The following is a 17,218-nucleotide window of genomic DNA, read 5'->3' on the forward strand; positions in this document are numbered from 1 at the left end:
CTCTTGTCCCTAGCAGGATTCTCAGCTGCTAGGCCGGCGAAACATTGGGAGGGGGCAGAGGGTGGCTGTATCCAGCTGCAACCAGCCCAGATTGCATGACCAAAGGCTCTGGGAACAGAGCCTGCTGGAAGAACAGCCCAGACCAAAAGCCAAGGCACAGAACTTATACTTGGTCTTCTGTGCACTGAAAAGAGAATCTAAACAACTCCCCAGATGTATGTACTTTCATGTTCAGTACTTGGTTGCCTCACACATTCCTGTAGGTCTTATATGTGTAAGGGATGGTAGGGGCCATGGCAACATTAGCCAGAGTGTGCTAGTGTGTGTTTGGGCTTGCACTTTGAATGGTCACACCACTGTGACCTGCCTTGATTTCTGTTTTGGGTGGTAGAGTCCCTTTGCTATCTTTTGCATTAACACTCAGATCCAAAGAAAGTAGTAAAACAGAGAAATATGGGACCAAAGAAAACAATGGAAAGGACCCGAGGGTCCCATCTAGAGAGTTGTCTGTTTCAGTAGTTTATCAGGTCATGGCAGCTGGGCACTCTCCTGCTGCAACTCTCTACCTGGCACTGTGCTGGGCAGGGAACAGGGAAGGCACATGAGTAAGAAGCAGTCCGAAACTGAGGTGCTTCCTTGATCTCCAGAGAGAACCCATGGCAGCCTGGTCAGCTATGACATTCTTCTGGTACGCCTTCCAGGACCCACTTGAAGAGGGTACTCTGCTTTCTCACACTGTCATGGATCGCTCATGGAAGAAAGAACAGGTGAGCAAAAGGTCTTTTTTGCCATTAAAGGCAAAATAGAGAAGAGCAGTAGCTGTGGTGGCCATGGATGGACTGCCATGCTCGTCCGTGGGGCTTCAAGTTTAGCAGATGTAAAACAAGGGGGTTGAGTCGCATGCTCTCTGAGGATTCCTCACCTAATTCGAAGGGAAAGGGAGATGGAGAGACGGAAATGGAAATAGTAAGAGTGGCAGGATGTGGAAGGTGACGGGTAGGAAAGAAAGAAGGGGAAAAGGTAAAGAATAAACCAGATGCATTGAAATACACATTCAACTCTGTTCTCTGCTAAAACCCTCTAACATGAGTCAGACAGTAAAGGAGACAGCTTAAAATTTTGGAAGCTGGAAAGCAGATAAGCAAAGCAGCAACTGACTGAGCAGACCCAAAAAAGCCAAATCCTTAACCAAGAATGGGCAATGATGAGAACCAAGCTGTTTCATCTTAAAATTCACAAAAGGCCCAAGAATGGGCAGGGGCCCCTGGAGGTGGGTGTGAAGGCAGATCTAATGAAAGAAGGATTGGGTGAAGTCTGTTAAATAGTTAGGACTTCCATGTCATGATATGACTCTTTCATTGAACACGAAAGTAAAAATTCAAAAACTCAAAGAGATAAGAAGAGCAGTTAAAATAAATGAAGACATATATCTATGAAAAGACACTCAGAAGAATGTTCATAGCAGCTTAGTCATAACAGCCTAAAACTAGAACCAACCCAAACGTCCACAATGAGAGAATGCATATACAAATTGTGGTATATTCATTTATTGGGAGAGCATTCGGCAGTAAAAAAGAATGAACTATTGATAGGGTGCTTCTCAAAAACATTACTTTTAGTGAAAGAAACCAAATATAAAATGTACATATAGTATAATTCTATTTCTCTATTACGTTCAAAACAGAAAAATCAAATCTACAGTGAGAGAAATCAGGATGAAGGTGGGAGAGAAGGCCGACTTATAAGGAGGCATGACGTAACTTTCAGGGGTGGTAGAAATGACTTTCATCTTGCCTGGAGTTCTGGTTACGTGGTGCTTACAAAGATTAAAACTCATTTAATTGTACTTTAAGATATGTATGTTTCACTGCACGTAAATTTTATTTGATTTGTGTGTTTACACAAAAGGAAAAAAATATATAACCAGTCCTGTGATGATTACAAAAAGAAATTCTAACATGGATTAAAGGGTGAAAGATAAAAGGCAAACTACAAAACCTTGAGAAGACTGTGGCAGTTTAAAAACATGACTCTCACACCTCTGACCTCCCTTCCATCGATCTGTGTGATACTTGACCAACAGACTATGTAGAAATGACCCTGTGTCAGTTTCTGGGCCCAGGGCTTGCTTACTTAAGAAGCTGACAGTTTCCATTTCCTCTTTCTCGGGACATTCACTCTTAGAACCCAACTACCACACGTGAGGAGCCAAAGCTACCCTGTGGCAAGGTCTGTGTGGAGAGAAACCAACAGCCAACTTGTCAGCCACGTGTAGAAGTGGGTCCTCCATCCCTAGTCAAGTCACCTCAGCGGACACCACATGGAACAGGTACAAGCTGCTGCCACCTAGCCCTGCCCACATCGTTGTTTTAAGCCATGAAGTTTTGTGGTGGTTTGCTATGTAGCAAAAGATTATTGGAAGAGACAGTGGTGCCAGAAATAGGGTACCGCAGTAACAAAAACCTAACACACATGGCATTGGCTTTGAGACTGGAAAGCAGAAAGAAGCATGAAGGGCCACAAAAAGGGTGTGAGCGAAAGCAGAAAGGGGCTTGAACAGAAGCCTGTAAAAGGCGGCGGGGGGAAGGGGTGGGTCAAGCAGTTCTTTTCATTTTGTACCATCTCTGTCCTCATTAGTCTGAGCTGGCAATGCTTCGAGAATGGAAGCCTATAAGATCTTGAGAAGGCTGCCAGTGAAAGCCTAAGGCAAGAGAGGAAAATCTTATTGGAAGATGGAGGACAGGGGCCACGTGGGTAGGTAGTGATTTAGAGTTTGATGACACTGTCATCTGCAGTAACAGGGGACTAGGAAATAAATGTACCTGGTGAGCTTCGTGAAATAGCTAAAGAGACTTCTAGACAAAGTAATGAAAGTGCAAGGTGGCTTCTCATTGCCTATGATAAAAATGCAGAATGAGAAAGATGAGCTTAAAAAATATATAAAAATTTAAAAAGCCCACAAATAAAATTGCTTCTCATTTCTAGTCCTTCCAGAAGGCAAATAATTCTAAGTTATGAAAGGGTCAAACCCAGAAGGGGCAATAAAATATTTTATTAAGGTGCCAGAATGATTAAGACTATGCTTCGTAGACTCTTTCTGACCAAAGGGCCCTCTAAGAATCTTAGGGGTCAGTCTTGCAGATTTTTTCCCTTAAACGGTAGGAGTTCCTAAGACTCTTAAGAGCATTGTCTCACAGCAGCCACAGAGGAAGCCCAAAGTAGAGAAGAGCTTATCTTCAAGAGATTTTGGTTGTGCCTTTGTCTAATGAGGAAAATCCCAATAATATTCCTAGTAAACCCCTCAAGTTTCTAAGAGACTCATGGTGGTGGAAGCATTGGCAGCTCAGACTAAAAGGGACAGAAATGGTACAGAATGAACAGAAGAAGCCTTTAGACCCAAACCTTTCACAGACGGGATGAAGACCAAGAAAGCAATCTGTTTTCTGTGGAAAGGGAAGGATGATTCAGAGGACAAAGCTGAGAGCCATGGAAAACAGTCCCAAGAAAGTAATATTGGGTCTAATTAAGGAGCTGGCAACAAGCGCCCGGCTGGATTTCAGAATTTCTACAGGCCAGGGACTACTCCCGGTTGGATGGGTGTATCTGTAAGTTACCCAATGCCTGTCCCACCACTGTAGGTGGGCTACGTGGGGAGCAGACAGCATTTTTCTTTAGTTCACAGGTCTTCAGATTGAGAGGAACGACACTCAAGGAGCTGTGCCTGACAATCTGCACCTGGGAGGTCTCATCTGCACCTGCATCTGATTTAGATGATGAGATCCCAGATCCAGAGCCTGATTTGTAAAGGTAAGAGACTTTTAATGGAGACTCTTGCAAGGGGAAGAATAAATTTCCCAGGCAGGAAAAATGTAAATGAATTATGTCCAGAGAGTAGACTGAGGTGACTTTAAAATATGGTCCATAATTCTTTGACCCTCTTCCTATAGAAGAGTGGGGTCTATTCTCCTTCTCTTGAATCTGAGCTCTATGACTGCTTAATCAGTAAAATATGGTAGAAATAATGCTATGCTAATTAGGGGGCTTGAGTCTTAAGAAAATGGAAGTCTCTACTTCTTGTCTCTTGGGACAATTGCTCTTGGAACTCACCTACCATGGTATGAGGAAGCCCAAACTACCCTCTGGAGAGGTCCGTGTAGAGAAGAACCAATAGCTGGCACCAATTTTGCTAGCCATGTGAATGAACCATCTTGGAACTGGATCCTCCAGTCCCAAATGAGCTACTCCAAATGATGCCATGTAGAAGAGAGACGGGTTGTCTTAATTTTAATAAGATATCACCTTTTTCTGGTATATAAAAGGTTATATGCCTTTCTTTCATAGTTTATGCTTTTGCCCTGTTTTTAAAATATATAAATTTTATATTAAATATTAAAATATTAAAATTTATAATTGTCATGTTTTGGTTTTCTAAGGCATCCATGAAATCAGAGGCTGTAAAAAAATTGGAGACGGGTTCAGTATGTTAAAAGCTTGGAAGTGGCTATTCTATCCTAACAACAAGTGAAAAGCTGAACAAAATGAAAAATTAACAATCCTTTTTAGATCCTTCAAATAAGTGAGGTCACAGGGCAAACTGATGCCACCCAAGTTTGGAGACAAATCGGAGAATACAGAAAACCACATTTTACCAAGCAGAAACCCATGAGCAGACACTTTCCACAGTAACCAATGCCAAGGCAGGAAAATCTAAACGTAACTGATGAATTGCTGGAAGTTTAGTGTGGACAAGTCTGAGAGTTAAAAACTCTAGAGAAACCCAGTCATTGAGGGGGAGGTGTCCCACACTTTTGTGAGTTTTACCTTTAGGAGCTCAACCACATTCTCACAGTCTTACAGAAAAATCCCCTCATGCTTCCATCAGTGACTGCAGAAAAGGAACCATTTTAAAAACATGCAAGAGTCTACAGAAGAGTAGACTGGCCTTAACAAGGCCTGCCCTCAGGTAAAACTATTTTACCAGAGTTTAACCTGCTGGGATTTGATAGAGCCTAACCTACCTGGGAGAAAGGGAAATGCCCAATTCTAGCCTCCTCCAGCCATCCTGTCCCACCTAAGGGCAAGGAGGATAAGAAATACTGGTGAAGTTCATACTTTAGGGGCGCAGCCCTTCCCCGCGCCCCCCCACCCCCTGCAAAGACTGAGACCTAATCATAGGACTATAGAACACTTCTTCCTTTCCCAGAACCTTACCATCACATTAGTAAAGGCCTATTTACAACAACTCCTTTTACCTAGTACATCATGTCTGGTTATCAAGAGAAAAATTACAAGGTATACTAAAAGGCAAAAACTGCAGTTTTAAGAGACAGAGCATAAGACTAAAGCATACACATAAGAAACTAGCCTTAGACTAGAAAGCGTAAAAACCAGACTCAGACAAGGCAGGGATGTTGGAATTATTAGACTGGGAATTTAAAACTATGATTTTTTCTAAGGGCTCTAATGAATAAAGTAGACAGCATGCAAAACAGATATGCAACGTAAATGAAGAGATGGAAATTCTAAGAAAGAATCAAAAAGAAATGCTAGAGATCTGTTGCAATGTTTACTGCAACAGAAATGACTGCCTTTGATGGACTCATTAGTAGACTTATCAGTGGGCATAGCCAAGAAAAGAATCACTGGGCTTGATGATATCTCAATAGAAATTTCCCAAACTGAAAAGCAAGGAGAAAAAAATAAATAAATAAATAAAAAACTGAAAAAACTAAACAAAACAAAAACTCCCAAGGGACTATCCAGGAACTGTGGGATAACTATAAAAGGTGCAGTATACACATAACAGGAATATCAGAAGGAGAATAAAGAAAGGAACAAAAGAAATTTTTGAAGGGATAAGGACAGAAGAATTTCTGCAAATTAATATCACACACCAAACCATAGATCTAGGAAGATCAGAGAACATCAAGCATGAGAAATACCAAAAACAATGCTACAACTAAGCATATTATATAAAAATGCAGAAAATCAAAAAATGAAGAAAAAAATCTTGAAAACCCCCCTCACCTATAGAGGAGCAACAGCAAAACTTACATCCTTAGAAACCACGTGAGCAAGAAAACACTGGAGTGAAATAAAGTTTTGAGGGAAAACATCCACGAACCTAGAATTCTGTACCTTGAAAAATTATCCTTCAAAAGTGATGGAGAAATAAAGACTTTCTCAGACAAAAAAAAAAAAAAAAAGAGGGAGTTTGTTGCTTTATTACTAGTAGATTATCTTGCAAAAAAGGTTCAAGAAGTTCCTTGAAGAGAAGGAAAATAGTATCAATCAGAAACTCAACTCTACATAAAGAGCACTGTAGAAGACATACATGAAGGCAAATAGAAACTTATTTTGCTTATTCTTTTTTTTTTTTAAATTTTTTTTTTTCAACGTTTATTTATTTTTGGGACAGAGAGAGACAGAGCATGAACGGGGGAGGGGCAGAGAGAGAGGGAGACACAGAATCGGAAACAGGCTCCAGGCTCCGAGCCATCAGCCCAGAGCCTGATGCGGGGCTCGAACTCACGCACCGCGAGATCGTGACCTGGCTGAAGTCGGACGCTTAACCGACTGCGCCACCCAGGCGCCCCTGCTTATTCTTAACTGATCTAACAGATAACAGTTTGTTCAAAGTAGAAATAACAACAATATATTTGTACGTGTTATGTGTATACTTACTAACACTTATGTGTAAGTGAAATGAATGACAGCAATCATACAAGGGATGGAAAAGAGGAATTAGGATTTCTTGTTATTATATCTGTGAAGTGGTATAGTGCTATTTGAAAGTAGACTTGGATTAATTATAAATGCATATTGTAAATTCTAGGGAAATCACTAAAAAAGAGGGGCACCTGGGTGGTTCAGTTGGTTAAGCATACAACTCTTGGTTTCAGCTCAGGTCACGATCTCACGGTTTCATGAGTTTGACCCTGCCTCGGGCTCTGTGCTGACAGTGGGGAGCCTGCTTGGGATTTTATGTCTGCCTTTCTCCCTGCCCACCTCCCCCTAGCCCCTTGCCCCGCCAACTCACACTTTGTCTCAAATAAATAAACTTTAAAAAAAAACAAACCCTAAAAAAGTATAACATATTCTAAAAAAGGAGAAAAAATGGAATCATATAAAATGCTCATTTAAAACCACCAAAGGCAGAGAAAAAGTGGAAGACAAAAATAGGCACAAAGAACAAAGGCAACAAATAGGAAACTCAACAAATATGGTACTTATCAAACTATGTCAATAATCACTTTAAATATCAATGGTCTAAATACATTAGTTAAAAGGGATTCTGAAAGTGGATCAAAAAATAAGACCCAACTCTATGTTGTCTACAAGACACTCACTTTAACTATAAAGAGGCATATAGATGAAAAGCAAAGAGATAAAGATATACCATACTAACACTAATTAAAAGAAAGAAAGATAACTATATTAATTTCAGACAGAGCAGACTACAGAGCAAGGAAAGTTATTGCAGATGAAGATGGGCATTACATAATGATATAATCATCATTTATCTAAGAAGATATATCAATTCTTATGGTATATGCACCTAACAACAGACCATCAAAATGTCAGAGGTAAAGGGACACCTGGGTGGCTTAGTCAGTTAAGCATCCGACTTCGGTTCAGGTCATGATCTCGCGGTTTGTGAGTTCGAGCCCCATGTCAGGCTCTGTGCTGACAGCTCGGAGCCTGGAGCCTGCTCTGGATTCTGTGTCTCCTTCTCTCTCTGCCCCTCCCCCACGTGTGCTCTGTCTCTCTCTATTAAAAATAAATAAATAAATAAAAAAAAGTCCGAGGTAAAAATTAATAGAACTCCAAAGATAAACAGATGAATCCACTACTTTAATTGGAGATTTCATCATCTCTCTCTCAGAAATGGACAGAACTAGCAGGCAGAAAATAGTAAGTACATTGTTGAACACAATAGCACCATCAATCAATTGGATATAATTGATATCTGTAGGTTATTTCACTCAGCAACAGCAGAACACACATTCTTCTCAAGCTCACATGAAACATTCATGAAGACAGACCACACACTGGGCTATAAAATAAACCTTAATAAATTTAAAAGAATAGAAATCATACAATGTTTGATCTTAAACCACAATGGAATAAACAAAAAATCCGTAATAGAAATATAGGTGGAAAATCCCCCCAATACTTGGAGGTTAGACAATATATATATAAATAACACATGGGTGAAAGAATAAATCTCCAGATAAATTTAAAAATATTTTGAACTAAATGAAAATAAAAATGCAACTTATCAAAATTTCTGGGGTGCAGCAAAAGCTGTGGATAGAGGGAAATATATAGCATTGAATGTACATATTAGAAAAGAAGAGAGATCTGAAATCAATAATCTAAGCTTTGGGGCACCTGGGTGGCTAAGTCAGTCGAGTGGCCGACTTCAGCTCAGGTCATGATCTTGCAGCTTGTGGGTCTGAGCCCCGCTTTGGGCTCTGTGCTGACAGCTCAGAGCCTGGAGCCTGCTTCGGATTCTGTGTCTCCCTCTCTCTCTGCCCTTCCTCCGCTCGCACTCTGTCTCTTTTTCCCTCAAAAATAAATAAGCATTAAAAGAAAAAATCTAAGCTTCTACTTTAGGAAACTAGAAAAAAAGAGCATATTAAATCTAAAGTGAGCATAAGAAAAGTAATAATAAAGAACAGCAGAAATCAATGACACTGAAAACAAGAAGTCAATCGAACAACAAAATCAATGAAACCAAAAGCTGGTTCTTTGAAGAGATCAATAGTATCAAAAGCCTTTAGACAAGCCAAATTAAAAAAAAATGACACATATTACTACTATCAGAAATAAAAGAGGGGACACCACTACGGATCCATAGTCATTAAAAGGATAACATAGCAATACTATGAATAATTCTAGGCCCACAAATTTGATAATCTAGGTAAAATGGACCAATCCATGAAATCCACAGTCTGCCAAAACTCACACAAGAAGAAAAAGATCATCTGAATATGCCAATAACTATTAAAGAAATTGAATCAATAATTAATATTCTTCCAAAATAGAAAGCACCAGACTCAGATGGATTCACTGGTGAATTCTACTAAGTATTTAAAAAATACATTTTACCAATTACCTATAAGCTCTTTTAGAAAACAGAAGCAGTGAGAATACTTCATAATTCATTCTAGGAGACTGGCATTACCCTAATACCAAAACCAGAGAAAAACATTACAAGAAAAGAAAATTACAGACCAATGTCTGTAGATGTAAAAATCCTCAACAAATTATTAGCAAATCCAATCCAATAATACATTAAAATATATATATATATATATACACTACAACCAAATGAGATTTATTTCAGGTGTGCAAGGCTGGTTCAAAACATTAAAAAAATCAATTAATGTAATACATCACATAAACAGGCTAAAAAAAAAAACTTACATGATCATATTAATAGATGCAGAAAAAACATCTGACAAAATCCAAGACTGATTCATGATAAAAACTCTCAGCAAATAAGGACTAGAGGGGAACTTCCTGAGCTTGATAAAGAATATTTACAAAAAAAACTTCAGCTGACATCACTTAATGGTGAGAAACCAGAAGCTTTCCCATTAAGATCAGGAACAGGGCATGTTCCCTCTCACTACAACTTTTCATTATTGTACCAGAAGTCCTGACTAATGTAATAAGAAAAGGAAATAAAAGGTATACAGATTGGGAAAGAAGAAATAAAATTCTCTTTTTCACAGATGACACAAATGTCTATGTAGAGAATGCAAAAGAATTGACAAAAAAAAAAAAATCCTGGAACTAATAAACAATTATAGCAAAGTTGCAGGATACAAGGTAAATATACAAAAGTCAAATTGCAAGAAACAAGTGAAATCTGAAATTAAAAACACAATACATTCACACTAGTACCTCCAAAAATAAAATACTGGGAATAAACCTAACACAATATGTAGAACTTACATAAGGACAACTACAAAGTCTGATGAATAATAAAAATAAAAAAACCCTCTTAGCTACAGAGAACAAACTAATAGTTACCAGAGGGGAGTTGGGTAGGGGGATGGGTGAAATAGGTGATGGGAATTAAAGAGTACACTTATCATAATAAAAAAATAAAATAAGAAAGAGGAAACTAAACAAATGAAGAGATATCTCATGTTCACAGACAGGAAGACCCAATATTGTCAAGATGTCAGTTTTTTCCAACTTGATCTACAATTCAATGCAATCCCAATCAAAATCCCAGCAAGTTATTTTGTGGCTACTGAGAAAATGAATCTAAAGTTTATATGGAGAGGCAAAAAACCTCTAAATAGTCAATAAAATATTGAAGGAGAAGAACAAGGACTGAAACTACCTAACTTCAAGACTCATTGGAAAGCTACAGTAATCAAGACAGTATAGTATTGGTGAAAGAATAGACAAACAGATCAAGGAACAGACAGAAAGCTGAAGAACAGCCCCACATAAATACAGTGAACTGATCTTTGATAAAGGAACAAAGGCAATACAATAGAGAAAAACACGGTCATTTCAACAAGTGGCACTGATACAACTGGACAGCTGCATGCAAAAAAAAAAAAAAGGAATCTAGATACAGACTTTATACCCTTCACAAAAATTAACTCAAAATAGGTCACAGACCTAAATGTAAAATTCAAAACTATAAGACTCCTAGAAAATAAAACAGGAGAAAAAATGAGAATGACCTTGGGGTGTGGCAACAGCTTTTTAGATATAACACCAAAGGTGTCATCCATGAAAGAAATAGTTGATAAGCTGGATTCATTAAAATTGAAATCTTCTGCTCTGTGAAAGACACAATCAAGATAATGAGAAGAAAAGCCACAAAGGGAGAGAAAAATCTGCAAAAGGTACACCTGATAAAGAACTGTTTTCCAAAATATACAAAGAATTTTTAAAAAGCCAGCAATAAGAAAATGAACCCAATTAAAAACTGTTAGCTATCTCAGCAAAGAAGATACACAAATAGCAAATAAACATATGACAAGACACTTTCCCTTGTGTGTGTGTATATCATTAGGGATATGCAAAATAAAACAACAATGAAATACCACTGCACACCTATTAGAATGGCCAAAATCCAGAACACTAACACCACCAAATGCTGGCGCAAAAGCAACTCTCATTCATTGCTTGTGGGAGTGCAAAATGGTACAGCCACTTTGGAAGCCAGTTTGGCCATACTTTACAAAACTAAACACGCTCTTACCATATGACCAGCAATCTCATTCCTTGGTATTTACCCAAAGGAATTTAAAATTTATGTCCACACAAAAATCTGCACATGGATGTTTACAGCCGCTTAATTCATAATTGCCCAAACTTGGAAGCAAACAAGATGTCCTTCAGTAGGTGAATAGATAAACTGTGATACAGCCAGACAATGGTATATCATTCAGCCCTAAAAAGAGCCATGAAAAGACATGAAGAAAATTTAAATGCACATTACTAAGTGAAAAGGTCAGTGTGAAAAGGCTACATACTGCATAATTTCAAATACATGACATTCTGGAAAAGGTAAAATTACAGAGACAGCAAAAAGATGAGTGGTTGCCAGAAGTTAGGGGGGAAGGTGGGATGAATAGGCAAAGCATGGACGTTTTTTTAGGGCGGTTAAAATATTTTGTATTACCCTATGATGGTGGATACATGCCATTATACATTTGTGAAGACCCACAAAATGTACAACCCCACAAGAGAACCCTAATGTAAACTACGGGCCCTGGGTGATAATGATGTTTCAATAGAGGTTGATCACTTGAAACAGATGTACTTACTACTCTGGTGGGGGAATGCTGATAATAGAGAAGGCTGTGCATGTGTGGAGGCAGGGGTATATGGAAAATTTCTGGACCTTCTGCTCAATTTTGTTGTGAACCTAAAAAAAAAAAAAAAACCAGTCTAGTAAAAAATTCAGAAAACAAAAAAGAGTTCATAGCAGATGCGAATATCCAAGAGTGGGGAAGTCACATACACTAAGTGTATGTGACCAATTTCCTAAATGTATGTAGGATCTTTTTAGGCAGATAATTTTGCAGGACTGGTTTTCCACCAAACACCCTTTGGAAAATGCCACTAGAATAATGAATAAGGATACTTTAAAAGTAAGATGCTAGACACAAGAAACTAAATACAAAGTCTGGAAGATACAGTTGAGGTAAGCTTTGACAAAAGTTGAGCAAAATGTCAAGGAGAATAGGGATAAGAATAAAAAGGGTTAATAATATTACACTACGAGTTCAAGAGGTTCAACATTTGAATAACATGTGTGCCAGAAGGAGTGAAGGGAGACAAAGAAGTGGGACAAAGTCACTGAAAAAAGAATTTAAGAAAATTTCAAGAAACTAAAGAATGGATGGGCACATGAAGTGTCCAGCATGGCAAGGAAAAATACTCACATCTCAGGTGAGATTGCAGAATACTACTGATGAAGAGAAGCTTCAAAGAGAACAAATAGGTTTCATGCAAAATTAAACAGGCATATCTATGAAACATTTACATGGGAAAATAAAGGCATGGGAAGGAGCAAACCGAGAATAACACAAATGGTAGGAGAAGAGGATGTTGAGAAACTCAGAAGGCTCCAGAAGAGACTTCTTTTTAAGGGTTTGAAATGGATAGAATATATAATGTGCTTGAACATAAAGAGAGATATACATAGTAGTAAGAGAGCTTAAGGTTGAATTAATAACTATCTAGCAAAATAAACACACAAAGAAATCAACAAGATTTACTCTGAAAACAAAATGTGCAACAAAGGAAGAATAATCATAGTACACTACTTGGTTCAATTGAGAATAGCATTCCACAAATTACAATGACAAAATACTGGCTTTCAATCTAATCAAAATTATAATATCATGGTATTAAGATAGGGAAGTGTGTGTGGGTGGGTAAGTGACAAGGAGATTAAGAAGAGTTAAATCTTCAGCTTCTAAAGTGGGTTGTCACACAAAGAAATAAAACGTATCCAAATTGGCAAGGAGGAAGCCAAACTTTCACTCTTTGCAGACAACATGACACTATGTGCAAAACCCAAAAGACTCCACCAAAAAAACTGCTAGAACTGATCCATGAATTCAGCAAAGTCGCAGGACATAAAATCAATGTACAGAAATCAGTTGCATTTCTATACACCAATAACAAAGCAGCAGAAAGAGAAATCAAGGAATCGATCCCATTTACAATTGCACCAAAAACCACGAGATACCTAGGAATAAACCTAACCAAAGAAGTGAAAAATCTATACAATGAAAACTATAGAAAGCTTATGAAAGAAATTGAAGAAGACACAAAAAACTGGAAAAACATTCCATACTCATGGATTGGACAAACAAATATCATTAAAATGTCATTACTACCCAAAGCAATCTAAATATTCAATGCAGTGCCTATCAAAATAACACCAGCATTCTTTACAGAGCTAAAACAAACAATCCTCAAATTTGTATGGAACCAGAAAAGGCTCTTAATATTGCCAAAGCGATCCACTAATGTGGGTCTTCCAGGTAATGTTGAAAAGACAACTAGGCACCTTAGAGGTATCCAGAATGATATGGGGCAAACCAAGCAAATATACAGGCATCTCGGGGTTGGGAAACATAATCAATATTTCTACTGATTCATAGAAAAGTGTTCATCTGTGTTTTTCTTCCTCATCCATGGAGCTTAGGGGCAAAGGCCACTGTTTCATTAATCTAATGACACTCTTTTAGACTAAGCAAACCCAGTCATTGGCTGGGGCTAGATGCAGATGATGTATTTGGAGAAATATGTGATAAGACCCTGACTAGAACTGGACATAAATACCACAGGTAGGCTATGTTGTCTTCCAATGGTTAGCTGGAGAAGAAACTATAGCTGGCCTTCCCTTCAAGCTCTAACATTCCAGGATTTGGGTGGAGACATAGTTAACTCTAAGAAAAAGACTATGCTAACTTCCCTGGGGACTATTCCAATTGCTTAAATATCTCTAAAGAAGGTAGAGAATCTGCAGAGTAAGCAGAGTAAGGTTTCACACACGTATCTTTACTTTACACATAAGAAATGAGTGTTATTCATGGGGTACCCAGGTGGCTCAGTCAGTTAAGCATCCAACTCTTGGTTTTGGCTCAGGTCATGATCTCATGGTTTGTGGGATCGAGCCCTACATCGGTCTGTGGTCTCAGTGTGGAGCCTGCTTAGGATTCTCTCTCTGCCTTTCTCCTGCCCCTCCCTCCCTCTCTCTCTCTCTCAAAATAAATAAACTTAAAAAAAAAAAAAAGAGGAGCACCTGGGTGGCTCAGTCAGTTAAGGTCCGACTTTTGGTTTCGGCTCAGGTCATGATCTCGTGGTTCGTGGGATCGAGCCAGGCCTCAGGCTCCACACTGATATGCAAAGCCTGCTTGGGATTCTCTCCCTCTGCCTCTCCCCTGCTCAGGCTCTCTCTCTCTCTCTCGAAATAAATAAATTAAAAAAAGAAAAGAAAAGAAATGAGAATTATTCTTTATAGTTACCCCACTGGGAGACTATATCTATTCTACTGGTGTAGCTCTTTAGTTACCTTCATAGATGGCTGGTTTATGAAATGGAGACAGATAAAAAAATAGTCACCACACTTTGCTCTGAATCAAATGTTCATTGGTCGGTCTCCAAAAATCATGTTCACTCTCACAACACCAAGTTTGCCACCATCAATGATGCTAAAAAATCAGCCTGGGCTTTGTTTGGGTTTGTATGGGCTGGTGTTTGCTTTGGTCAGTCTGCAGCTACAGGGGTCCTGAGAAGAGGGAGAAGGCACTCTCTGGAAAATAACTGTAGCTCTGGGTCTCCGTTTTGGTGGATGTTCTCCTCAGCTTTCAACAGACCTTGCTTTATCCCATTCCAAGATGTCAGCCAGCACTCTGCACCTTGCCCATGACCTCCTCAGGAACGATGGTCTAGAAGTTGTGAATTTCTTGAAAAGTTTAATGTTGAAGAGTAAAGAGGAAAAAAAATCAGAATTCTTCAAGTTTCAGCTGCTCGTGAGAGGAATTAATAGCATCATGGTTGGTGCCTCTTCTGCTTAACCAGTTGGTGTGTGTAGAGCCAGCAGCCTTTAAAAGTTTTCTTCCTCATCTGCTTGGCTCCGTAAAAGACTGCACAGGGAGAAACCCCAGAACTCCCTTGCTGGCTCTTGCCGGCCCCGTTCCAGTCACAGGTGATCCCCGTGCTGCTCCAGCTGTTTGAGGGTCACGATGAGCACACGTGGAAAGTGCTGCTGTCTCACCTGGAGGCTTATGTGGAGCACTTCACTCAGGAGCAGCTGAAGAAAGTCACCTCGTCACAGGTATTACCAGGCCGGCATGCTACCCGTGATTCCACTGTGGCAGTTACTCGTCACAGCCTGGCAACGGTGGTCTCTCTACTTGGACCAGAGGTGATTGTGGGAGGAGGAAAGAACCAACATCTTCAAACGCACTGCCTCAAGTTCGACTACAAGTATTGACCTTTCTTCAGAAAGTGAGTGATTTTCTCAGCCTACTGAATTTCCCACAAACGGAACCTCAGATGTAAAAAATACCTCAGAAGACAGTGAAAACTTCCCATCAAGTTGTAAAAAGTTGCCTCAGTGGAGCAAGCCAAGGGAGTCTGCAAACCAAACTGTCAAAGCACGGATCTGTCCTACAGAACCCTTGGATGCTGCCAAGGCCCCACTCACTCACTAGTGCAGAGGGGGAACGGTGGGATGACTTAGCACCGAGCAGCTAAGATCCTAAGAGAAACCCTGGAGTGGAACCACTGCTCACTCTGCAAGAGACCTGTCACTCAGGGGAGCAAAAGGCCATTCCTATTCTGCTTCCACTCACCGAAGAGTCCAAGCCTTTGAAATCAAGCCCACCCCAAAAGACCAGTCCTGCACAGAGTGGGGACGAGCCAGACCAAACCAAGCTGCCAGAAGTGTCACAAGGAAGGAGGTTTAAGGTTCCATCAGAACTGGGTTGAGGAGAGCTTGCCAATTCAAGGAAAAAAGAAGCCACTACAAGATCTTGAGTTGGATGGGTTTGTTGATATGATCCTGGAAATGAAGCCTGCAGCCACTATTCTTATTTTACCTGAACTGAGGACAGAGATGATGGTTCCCAATAAGATGATGTCCCACCAATGATGCAGCTTTCCTCAAACTTTGCTGCAGCAGAAATTACTGCGGGAGAGTCTGAAGGCTGGGGAGGGGAAGGGAAGTCGAACTAGGAAGACGGTACTGGTGACAATGCGTGGCGGTTACACTGTGGGAAAAAGGATTCCTTTAAGGAAAAAAAAAATCAAACTAATACCTCAACAGCAGGCTCCACAGATAAAAACCACCGGAGCACCCTGTTTTTGCCCTTCCAGGAGCTCTTTTTCCAGCCTGTGCTAACTCAAGTGTGAGCCCTTCCTTGAGTGGCGGCTGAGAGTCCCAGGCAGTGAAGAGGCTCACAGCTCTGGTTTCTCCGAGGAAGAGCCGTGTGCGTTTGACTAAGAGCTCTGTGCAACCAAGTGGCTGTGGAAAGGCTGAATTTACTCCCCAGGAGAGAAGAAAATAAATACAAATACCCAAGTTGATTAGCTTAATTTTGTGCCATTTCTTTAACAGTCAGAAAAGAGTAATTAAGTTCTACTATAAAATATAACTTATGGAAAAAAAATTTAGCTATAAGGTATATAAATGATTTTAAATTGCTAAGGTTTTCTTAGGCAGCTTATCGGGTTACAGTCGTGCTGAGCGAATAGCCCTGTGGGACCCTGGGCAGTTACTGACTCTTCCTCATGTGTTATAGTGTACCAAAGTTCTTAATGAGAAATATCTCCCACAATCCTGTTTTCTAAATATCCAAGAAAGACTATTTTCACTAGAAAAAAAAAAATCAGAGCAGTTGCACACGTATTTCAGTGGTGGCAGGATTACTGTAATGCTGGAAGGATTCTGCAAGGGCTCAGTAAACAGGGAGCACTCCCAAATGGAAAGGATGAGTATGAATACAAAGTGGGCCGGGGGGGTCCTGGTGCTGGCCCTGCCTCCACCCCACCTCGTGCCCCAGCTCCCCAGCCCTGAGTTCACAGAACATCTATCCAAGTTTCTTCAATTGCTTGGAAAGGATGAAGGTTTCTCTGAAACTATTTCAAGTGCCAAAGATAAAAAAAATTTTTTTTTAAAGATCTGATTTAGGTTTACAAATGGACAGGGGTCTAA

The 17,218-nt window shown here is 39.7% G+C and overlaps 1 protein-coding gene and 1 pseudogene across 10 annotated transcripts in view; one reads left to right on the forward strand and one right to left on the reverse strand.

Annotated features, from left to right (window-relative positions):
* The window catches only part of SCMH1 (Scm polycomb group protein homolog 1), a 187,458-nt gene that overhangs the window by 22,397 nt on the left and 147,843 nt on the right, over positions 1-17,218 (reverse strand). The gene's annotated exons all lie outside the window — the stretch shown is intronic.
* Positions 675-16,416, forward strand: LOC115521326 (annotated as a pseudogene).

This window comes from Lynx canadensis, chromosome C1 (assembly GCF_007474595.2).
Source record: "Lynx canadensis isolate LIC74 chromosome C1, mLynCan4.pri.v2, whole genome shotgun sequence".
Lineage (NCBI taxonomy): Eukaryota > Metazoa > Chordata > Mammalia > Carnivora > Felidae > Lynx > Lynx canadensis.